Source organism: Arachis duranensis, chromosome 3 (genome assembly GCF_000817695.3).
Source record: "Arachis duranensis cultivar V14167 chromosome 3, aradu.V14167.gnm2.J7QH, whole genome shotgun sequence".
In the NCBI taxonomy this organism is placed as follows: Eukaryota; Viridiplantae; Streptophyta; class Magnoliopsida; order Fabales; family Fabaceae; genus Arachis; species Arachis duranensis.
The window spans coordinates 82,404,143-82,415,024 of NC_029774.3; the positions used below are offsets into that span (position 1 = coordinate 82,404,143).

A 10,882-nucleotide genomic window follows, 5' to 3' on the forward strand; every position below is an offset into this window, starting at 1 on the left:
AGTAAATTATTTTCTTCTTTTTCCTGAAAGCAAATTGATGACACTTAGTAAAATTTTTATCCATTCCCTCCAAATCTCACTCACCTCCAAAGCACCTTCATCCACTTTCGTAAACCCTCGTCGCCCCCCATTCCCTCCAAAGTCACCATCGCGAAGTAGAAATCCTGCCTGCCTCCAAAGCTCACCTTCGCCACGCACCCTTTCACACACACACCCAGATTCAGAATGAGTGAACCAGAGGGAGGAGAGGAGGAAGATAGAGATGAGAGCACGAGTGAGAGACCAGAGAGTGAGAGGGGGTCACTACCGCAACACCGCTGCAGCCGCCGCCATCGCCGTCGTGGAAGAGGGAGTCCAGAGGAGAGAGAGAGAAAGATGATTCGCAGACGAGATGGAGAGAGGGGACGAAGACGCGACGCGAGAGAGAAGGAGGTTGTTCCGCCGTGCACTGTCGTCGCTCCTGGGGTCAATTGAAGCCGCCGCCGCTGCTAGGGCTTGCCGTGCTCCTGTCCTCACTTTCGGCTTCTACGATTACTTCCTGTTCGTACTCCCAACCCCTCTCTCTCTCCAACTTTCATTTCATTCTCATTTCAATTTCAATTTCAATGTCTCTGCAGGTATTTCATCGGTGCCATTTTTGACGCCAAGGGTGCGATGCAATTCTCTCTTTTGAAAAGTTCTGCTGCAATCTCCCCAGACCTCTTCTTCAGGTTTCGGTTTCTATTTGGATTAGTTTTCTCAATTCGATTTTGATCCATCTGCTAATTAATTGGTTTGATTAATACCAGATCATATATCTTGCCATAATCAGTTCAACATATTATTTCATTGTAAAATCGTGTTTAACAGATCATATATGATTAATGTGAATGAAGAACACTAGGTTAAGTTGAATTGATTTGAATCATGGATAAGAGCATGTTAGCTGGTTTGGAATCATTTGCTTTTGCTAACTTTTCCAATCCACTATGCTTTCTTTACTCTCTTGATTTATTACACTGATTTAATGTTCTCAATGTTCTGTAGATTCTATGAAATTTAGCATGAGTAGTTTTTGTGATTTATCCGAAATAGTAAAGTTGAGTAAAGAGTGAAAATTATAACTCTTACCATTGGAATCCATGATTCCATCATCAATGAGCTCTTGCATATTTTCTTGCAAGATAACTTTGCAGCCATGTTGTGCTAATTTATGAGACAAGTGCATTAGAGGGTTCACATGCCCTTGTGCTGGAATGGAATAACTGGAACATGTTTGAGCTTCATCTTTTCTGGTGTTTTTGATTCTGAGGTTTAGCATTACTCTTTCTTTTAGTTGCATTGTAGCTACTGATTTAAGCTATGTACCTACCTTATTTTAATTTAATTTTTTTTGCACAGGACAGCTATAAAAAATGCTTGATTACAAGTAAAGCAAGTTGATTCCTTAGTGCCAAACAGAGTTGGAGTTTTGGTTCCAATTTTAGAGTTGTCTTCAGGGATTATTGAGTAACTTTTTAACTTTGAATTTGCCAGTATATTTCTTATAGGAAGGGCGTCTTTGGGAATTGGGAAGGGTATATTAAATTGTGACTAAAAGGAAACCTTTTTACTAGTATACTTTGTAGCAGGATTTATTGTAACTTTGAATCTCTCAATGATTTTTATTGTTGCTTTATGATGTGGAGGCTGCCGTGAGTTAAGAGATTGGAGTCATTCTCAGGTTTGATTTGCATTTATTTAATTTTCTATAGCAAATGTGATTTCATTTCAAGTAGGTGCTTCTCTATTAGCAACTTGTTTTTCCAATGATTGTTATGGTATTTAATTAAACTGATATAATCTGCAATGCAGTTTTTTGTACCTTTGACTATTGTATCAACATGTAAATAACCTCTCTATTGAATCTATTGCTCAGATATTTAGAAAAAAGAAGCCCAAGAAGTAAAACTCAAACTTGTTTACAATTTCAGAATTACTAAGGGAGGAAACTGTTGCTCAGATAACCTCTTTACTGAATCTGTTGCTCAGATAACCTCTCTTTATGAAGTTTCATGCATTGGAGGAATCATTGCATTTTTTCCTCCTTTTCTGCAACTTTTCTAATAAAACATCATGTGGCATTTTCAGGAAAATGAGATATAAATTCAAAATATGTATGATCAAGTTCTATGAAGGGTTAATGCAGATAATTAACTGAAGTGCTGAAGCCAATTTATATCCTGGTGCAATAACTTCGACAGTTAAGTGCTGAAGCTTGGGTAGATATATTCTAATATTTTCTTTGATTATTTTCTTTGCTTCTCACTAAGGACATTATTTTGTGTTATCAACTTCAAATTACAGAGGCAGTTGGATACTTACTTTCTCCTTGCTCACATGTGCTCTGTCAAGCTTAAAGAATGGATGCTTGTCCTGTTTACTTCTATTAAGAAGTTCTAAGGTTTGCTTGGATTCATTGACAGGATTGCAACAGCAACGGTGTTAAAATAAATGGTAAAAATGTAATAGATGATGAAAAATAGAATCCTTAATCATTTTGGTAAAAATGTATTAGATGGACACTTTCATATGGTAATATTATGACATTTATGCAGCTAATTTTTTAACTGTCAGTACTCTGCTTCAATTTCTGTCGTGCTGTTTGACTCAACTAGCGCAAGCTGAATGGATCTTGTGTTTGTCTGTCTTCTTCCTTCTCTGTTTTCTTTTTTTTTGTTCTTTTTATTTTCTCATTGAGGAAGAACTTAATTTTCCAAAGAGTGAAGGATCTTTAGCTGGTAGCATTAACATTCTTTTCCCTGCTGGTTGCTGCATTGGATTGCTATTCTTTTTGCTTTTCCTCCAAATCTGACCCCGGTTTGTTCTAAATCTATGCTCTGTATTTATTTCTGTTACATGTATTGTTAAATTTCCTTGTTTAAACAACCATTAGAGTTCCTCAAGTTGAATCCTCTTGCTTTAATTCCTATTCTGGTGGATGGAGATTTTGTTCTTGCTGAATCCTTAGCCATTATTATGGTTGGTCCTCCAGCTCATGATTTTAATTTCCCTGTTTCTCTTATATATTCTTATTTATATTCAATTATTCATGTTCTCTATGTATGTAGTATTTGGACGATAAGTATCCTCAATACCCTTTGCTACCTCATGACGTTCCCAAAAGAGCACTCAATTTTCAGGCACACCTGCTGCATAATCTTAAGCTCTAGTCCTTTTTGTTACTCGACTTTCTAATCATCTTATCCATTCTCCACAGGTTGCACATATTGTTTTGCAGAATAATGTCATTGAGAAAAAGGTTGGCCCTCATGAAAAACTTCCTTGGGCACAAAGTGTCATTAGAAAGGGCTTCACAGGTAACGAGCTATTAGAATGCTTTTAGTTTTGTTCAAGGTGAGTAACTATTATAGTTGTTTGGTAAATAATGCTGGGATTGGTTTGGGTAATAAGTATCCTATTGGCAGTAAAGTTCAAGCTGTTTGGAGTGAAGATAGGTAATGGTATATTCAGCAATTAATTTTTTTTTCTTTGTCCATTTATTCAGCAATTAGTATGATGATCATATATATTTTAGTATTTCAACTCAGTTTGTGATCTTACTATTTTGATTTAGTTAATTTCTATTTACACTTTTTTTGTGCACCTTTAGAAGAATTTTGTTGTTTAAACTTCTTAGAAGTGCAAGTATTTTTGCAGCAGCCCCGCTAGGAATGAACAAGGGAATGAACACTGATACAATTGTTAAGGCCAAGAGTTTTCTTGATGGTGACGAAGATCAGCATGAAAAAGATGTGTTTGAGAAGAATCTGAAGGCGCTTCAGAAGATTTTTTAATCATTATGCCAAGATTAGAAGATTGACAATTTTCTGTTTGTTAAGCTCTTGTCGGATATAGAGTGTAAACTTTGCATTTTAATTGATGTGATACAAGTTTTATGTAACTTAAATTATCTTAAGTTATCTTTTGATTGTTAATTTCTTCTTAAGATTATGTCTTTGAATTATGTAAGGATAATTTTTATTGTTTAAAGAAATTATTTAGTATAATTATGTGTTTAATTTTATTTTATAATATTTAATTCATTTAATTAAAAATGTAGAATTATATATGTAATAATATTATTAAATATTATGTTGTATAAAAAATTATTAGAATATTATATACATACAGAAAATAAAAAAAAAACAACGAGGGACCTAAGGCTACACTTTTATAGAGTAGCTATGGCTATATAGAAAATTAAAAAAAAAATAATAAGGGACCTAAGGCTACGCTTATAAAAAGTAGCTATGGTATACAATGTGGCTACGCTTTACAAGTGATGCAGTAGCGTTGAAAAGCGTAGCCTATTCTGGAAAAATGAAAGCTGAAAAGCGTAGCCTTTGGTCCTAGATAGCATCACTTGAAAAGCGTAGCCTATTCCCAAACGCCAAAAGCATAGCCCTTGGTGCAGAAAAGCGTAGCCTTTGAGAATAGGCAACGGCCGAATAGGAATCACCCCAAAAAGCGTAGCCGTAGCCCAAAAAGCGTAGCCGTAGCCTAAGGCATCATTTTTTTTTCACTTTTGGCTACACTTTTCAAGTGTACTTGAATGGGTGTTTTTCTTGTAGTGAAATATAGTACCGAAGGGTATCTTTAAAATAGGTTTATATGAAGATTCTAAAAATCTGAAGAAAAGGTAGCATAATACAAGTAGATGTTGTTTGAATTATGTAAGATTAATAAACATGACTAACTATAACACCATGTATGTCATACATGGAGGAAGATTTAGATAATTATGAATTGAATTATGTAGGATTAATATCGCAGACTAACTATATCAGCATGGTTGCCATACATGGAGCAAGACTTATATAATTATGTACCCTTTAGTTTAGAATGTTATATTGAGGGATAAGGAACCCTTTTAGATACGTGCTGTGTGTCAATCGACGCACTTCAATTATATGTATTTCATCTATGGGTATACTATGAATTAAAGAGTGCATTTGTGTTTGAAAAATAAACTTAGAAATGAATTAAAGGAATTAAGGGAGTATTTTCCAACGGTATGAAGTAGGATTTGTAACAATGGTACTGATGAGCAGATAATTTACATGTTTTTTGGCATTGTTTTTAAGTAGTTTTTAGTATGATTTAGTTAGTTTTAAGTATATAATTACTAGTTTTTATGCAAAAATCACATTTCTGGACTTTACTATGAGTTTGTGTGTTTTTTTGTGATTTCAATTATTTTCTGCCTGAAATTGAGGGACTTGAGTAAAAATCTGATTCAGAGGCTGAAAAAGGATTGCAGATGTTGTTGGATTCTGACCTCCCTGCACTCAAAATGGATTTTTCTGGAGCTAAAGAAACCCAATTGGCGCGCTCTCAATTGCATTGGAAAGTAGACATCTTGGGCTTTCCAGCAATATATAATAGTTCATACTTTGTCCGAGTTTTGATAACGCAAATTGGCGTTTTAATGCCAACTTTCTACCCTTTTCTGGCGTTAAACGCCAGAACTGGCATAAAAGCTGGAGTTAATCACCCAAACTGGCACCAGAGCTTGCATTTAACTCCAAGAAAAGCCTATGCACGTGAAAGCTTTAATGCTCAGCCCAAGCACACATCAAGAGGGCCCCTGAAGTGGATTTCTGCATCATTTACTTATCTCTGTAAACCCTAGGTTACTAGTCATTATAAATAGGACCTTTTACTATTGTATTTTCATATCGAGATATCGGGAGATCATTTTCAAGACTATCTTTGTATCACTGTTGATCTCTTGTTCACACTTAGGGGTTGGCCATTCGGCCATGCCTGGACCTTCATCACTTATGTATTTTCAACGGTGGAGTTTCTACACCTCATAGATTAAGGTGTGGAGCTCTGCTGTTCCTCATGAATTAATGCAATTACTACTGTTTTCTATTCAATTCAAGCTTATTCTTGTTCTAAGATATTCATTCGCACTTCAACATGATGAATGTGATGATCAAGTGACACTCATCACCATTCTCACTTATGAACGCGTGCCTGACAACCACTTCTGTTCTACCTGAAAACAAGCTTGAATGTATATCTCTTGGGCCTCTTGGTCCACGACGCATGGTTGCCTCTTCTGAAAACAGAGCCTTCCATTCCGTGAGATCAGAGTCTTTGTGGTATAAGCTAGAATCAATTGGCAGCATTCTTGAGATCGGGAAAGTCTAAACCTTGTCTGTGGTATTCCGAGTAAGATCTGGGATGGGATGACTGTGACGAGCTTCAAACTTACGAGTGCTGGACGCAGTGACAGTGCGCAAAAGGATCATTGGATCTTATTCCAAAACAAGTGAGAACCGACAGATGATTAGCCCTACGTAACCCGTAGCCGGACCATTTTCACTGAGAGGACAAATGGTAGCCATTGACAACGGTGATCCCCCAACATACAACTTGCCATAGAAAGGAGTACGCATGACTGGATGAAAGCAGTAGGAAAGCAGGGATCCAAAAGGAACAAAGCATCTCCATATGCTTATCTGGAATCCTACCAATGAATTACATAAGTATTTCTATCCTATTTTATGTTTTATCTGTCTTTTAATTATCAACACCCCATAACCATTTGAATCTCCTTGACTGAGATTTACAAGATGACCATAGCTTGCTTCAAGCCGACAATCTCCGTGGGATCAACCCTTACTCACGTAAGGTATTACTTGGACGACCCAGTGCACTTGCTGGTCAGCTACGCAGAGTTGTGAAGAAAGTGTGTGAGATCACGATTTCGCGTAACAAGTTTTTGGTGCCATTGCCAGGGATTGTTTGAGTTTGGACAACTGACGATTCATCTTGTTGCTTAGATTAGGTAATTTTATTTTATGTTTAAGCTTTCTTTTATTCTCTTATTTTCGAAAAATAAAAAATTGATAAAATCATAAAAACCAAAAATTTTATGTTTCTTGTTTGAGTCTAGTGTCACATTCTAAGTTTGGTGTCAATTGTATTTTTTTAATAATCATTGCAAATTTTTCAAAAACTCATGCATTGTGTTCTTCATGATCTTCAAAGTTGTTCTTGATGATCTTCTTTGTTTGATCTTGTGATTTTCTTGTTTTGCATTATATGTTGTTTTTCATATGCATTTTTAAATGGTTAGTGTCTTTAGTATAAAAATCTTTAAGTTTGGTGTCTTGCATGTCTTTCTTTTCTTAAGAAATTTCCAAAAATAAGTTCTTAATGTTCATCATGATCTTCAAAGTGTTCTTGGTGTTCATCTTGACATTCAAGATATTCTTGCATGCATTATCTGTTCTGATCTTGATTTTTCATGTTCTATCTTCTTTTGTTATTTTTCTCTCACCTCATTAAAAATTCAAAAAAAAAATCAAAAATATATCTTTTCAAGTCAATAAAATAGAAAATAAAGATTCATAACATACAGCAGAGGAATCACAGAGAAAAAGTTGGGCGTTCATAAAAACGCCCAGTAAGGAAGGATTTCTGGCGTTTAACGCCAGCCAGGGTACCTGGTTGGGTGTTAAACGCCCATAGAGGTAGCATTCTGGGTGTTAAACGCCAGAATGGCTAGCATCCTGGGTGTTTAACGCCAGGATGACACAAGGGAGGTGTGTTAGTTTTCAATTCAAATCTTTTTCAGTTTTTCATGTTTTAATTCTTATTTTTGAAATCATATCTTTCAAAATCAAATCTTTTCAATCATATCTATTTCAAAAATTAAATCTTTTTCATCTTTCTTTCACTATTTTCAAAAATCTTGCTAACAATTAATGTTTTGATTCAAAAATTTCAAGTTTGTTACTTTCTTGTTAAGAAAGGTTCAATATTTGAATTTTAGAATCATATCTTTTAAATTTCTTGTTAGTCAAGTCATCAACTTTAATTTCAAAAATCAAATCTTTTTAATTCCTTTTTTCAATCATATCTTCTCAAGCACATCTTTTTCAAAATAATTTTCAATCATATCTTTTTATTGCTAATTTTAAAATCTTTTTCAAAACCACCTAACCATTTTCTCGCTTTTAAATTTCAAAAAACCATCAACCACTTTTTCAAAATTCTTTTTAATTATTTTAAAAATTTTTTAATTTTATTTAAAAATTTGTTTTCGAAAATTTTCCTCCCCCTCTCACCTCCTTCTATTTAAGGACTAACACTTCTCCTCAATTAGCAATTCGGACTCTATCCTTCTTTATATATTCAAAATCTTCTCTATCTACCTCATCCCTCTATTCCTATTTTCCTCTGACACCTCAAGAAATCTCTATACTGTGACATAGAGGATTCCATACTTTCTTGTTCTCTTCTCTTTCATATGAGCAGGAACAAGGACAAAGGCATTCTTGTTGAAGCTAATCCTGAACCTAAAAGGACCTTGAAGAGGAAGCTAAGAGCAGCTAAAGCACAACACTCTGAAGAGGAACTGACAGAAAATTTCGAAAAGGAAGCAGACAAAACAGCCATGGCCGAACCCAACAACAACAATGCAAGGAAGGTGCTTGGTGACTTTACTGCACCAACTCCCGACTTCTATGGGAGAAGAATCTCTATTCCTGTGATTGGAGCAAACAACTTTGAGCTTAAGCCTCAATTAGTTTCTCTAATGCAACAAAATTGCAAGTTTCATGGACTTCTATTGGAAAGTCCTCATCAGTTCTTGGCTAAATTTTTGCAAATCTGTAACACTGTTAAGACCAATGGTGTTGATCTTGAGGTCTACAGACTTATGCTTTTCGCATTTGCTGTAAGAGACAGAGCTAGTATATGGTTGAACTCACAACCTAGAGATAGCCTGAACTCTTGGGAAAAGCTGGTCAATGCCTTCTTAGCTAAATTCTTTCCACCTCAAAAGATGAGTAAGCTTAGAGTGGAAGTTTAAACCTTCAAACAGAAGGAAGGTGAATCCCTCTATGAAGCTTGGAAAAGATACAAGCAATTGATCAGAAGGTGTCCTTTTGACATGCTTTCAGAATGGAGCATCATAGGTATCTTCTATGATGGTCTGTCTGAGCTATCCAGGATGTCATTGGACCATTCTGCAGGCGGATCTATTCATCTGAAGAAAACGCCTGCAGAAGCCCAAGAACTCATTGAAATGGTTGCAAATAACCAGTTCATGTACACTTCTGAAAGAAATCCTGTGAACAATGAAACAACTCAGAAGAAAGGAGTTCTTGAGATTGATACTGTGAATGCCATATTGGCTCAGAACAAATTATTGACTCAGCAAGTCAATATGATTTCTCATAATCTGACTGGATTGCAAGTTGCATCCAGCAGTAATAAAGAAGCATCTTCTGAAGAAGAAGCTTATGATCCTGAGAACCCTGCAATGGAAGAAGTGAATTATATAGGAGAACCCTATGGAAACACCTATAATCCTTCATATAGAAATCATCCAAATCTCTAATGGAAGGATCAACAGAAGCCTCAACAAGGCTTCAACAACAATAATGGTGGAAGAAATAGGTTTAGCAATAGCAAGCCTTTTCCATCATCTTCTCAGCAACTGACAGAGAACTCTGAGTAGAGTCGTTCTAGCTTAGCAACCATAGTCTCTAATCTATCTAAGACAACACTAAGTTTCATAAATAAAACAAGATCCTCCATTAGAAATTTGGAGGCACAAGTCGGTCAGTTGAGTAAAAAGGTTACTAAAACTCCTCCAAGCACTCTCCCAAGCAAAACAGAAGAAAATCCCAAGAGAGAGTGGTTTTTATCAACTTTTCACCCACTTATTCATATGATTAGCATGATACTACAAGTCCTTCCCAAAATTGTTCTATGATTGAAAACTTGCTTCCTAAAGATCTTTTAATTGTATATTTTTATTCTCCTTTATACCATTCGATGCTGTGATCTGTGTGTTAAGTGTTTCAGGCTTCATAGGGCAGGAATGGCTTAGAGAATAGAGAGGAAGCTTGCAAAAAGGGAAGGAGCACAAGAAATAAAGGAGACAACCAGCGAACAGCGACGCGCACGCATAACTGATGCGTGCACACGATTTAGGCAAAATCACAGCGACGCATACGCGTGCTGGACGCGTACGCGTGGATTGGAGATTGCGCAAACAACGCGAGAGCGTGCCTGACACGCATGCGTGGAGAGGAATATCGCTGAATGACGCGTACGCGTGACTGACGCGTACGCGTGACATGCGTGATCTGCAGAAATTATAGAATACACTGAAGACGATTTTGGGCCGCATTTTGACCTAGATCTTGGCCCAGAAACACAGATTAAAGTCAGGGAACATGCAGAGACTCATGATATGAGATCATACACACAATTTTAGGATTAGATGTGGCTTTTAGAGAGAGAGAGGTTCTCTCCTCTCTCTTAGGATTTAGGATTAGGATTCCTCTTAAAGGATTTAGGATTTCTTCTTCTCAATTTTCAGGTTCAATGTTCCTTTTATTTTCCAAATTTGACTTATGAACTTTTCCATGTTGGATTTGATTTCTTTTATTAATATTTGAGGTATTTCAGACATATGACTTTTATTTAGTTTCTTATATTCTTGGTTCTAGTTGATTAATTGGTGACTCTTGAGTTATCAAACTTATCGTGATTGATAATTGTTATCTTTGCCGATTGATTTAGATTCCTATAACTCTAGTCTTTCCTTAGGAGTTGACTAGGACTTTAGGTATTAAATTGATTTATCCACTTGACTTACCTTCATAGTTAGAGGTTGACTTAGTGGGAGCAAAATATAATTCTCATCACCATTGATAAGGATAACTAGGATAGGACTTTCAGTTTTCATATTTTGCCAGGAGTTTTTCTTTGCTATTGATTTAATTCCCTGCAATTTATTTCTCTTGTTCAAACCTTTTCAAAACCCAAAGATACTATTTTCCATAACCAATAATAAATCATACTTTCCTGTAATTTCTTAAGAAGATGA

General features: G+C 35.8%; 1 non-coding gene across 1 annotated transcript; it reads right to left on the reverse strand.

The window, feature by feature from the left end:
- Nucleotides 1–8,830: 8,830 nt before the first annotated feature.
- On the reverse strand, nt 8,831–8,938 carry LOC127746063 (small nucleolar RNA R71). Its single transcript, XR_008007683.1, has one exon. It is a non-coding gene; the product is annotated as a small nucleolar RNA R71 (small nucleolar RNA).
- Nucleotides 8,939–10,882: the final 1,944 nt, after the last annotated feature.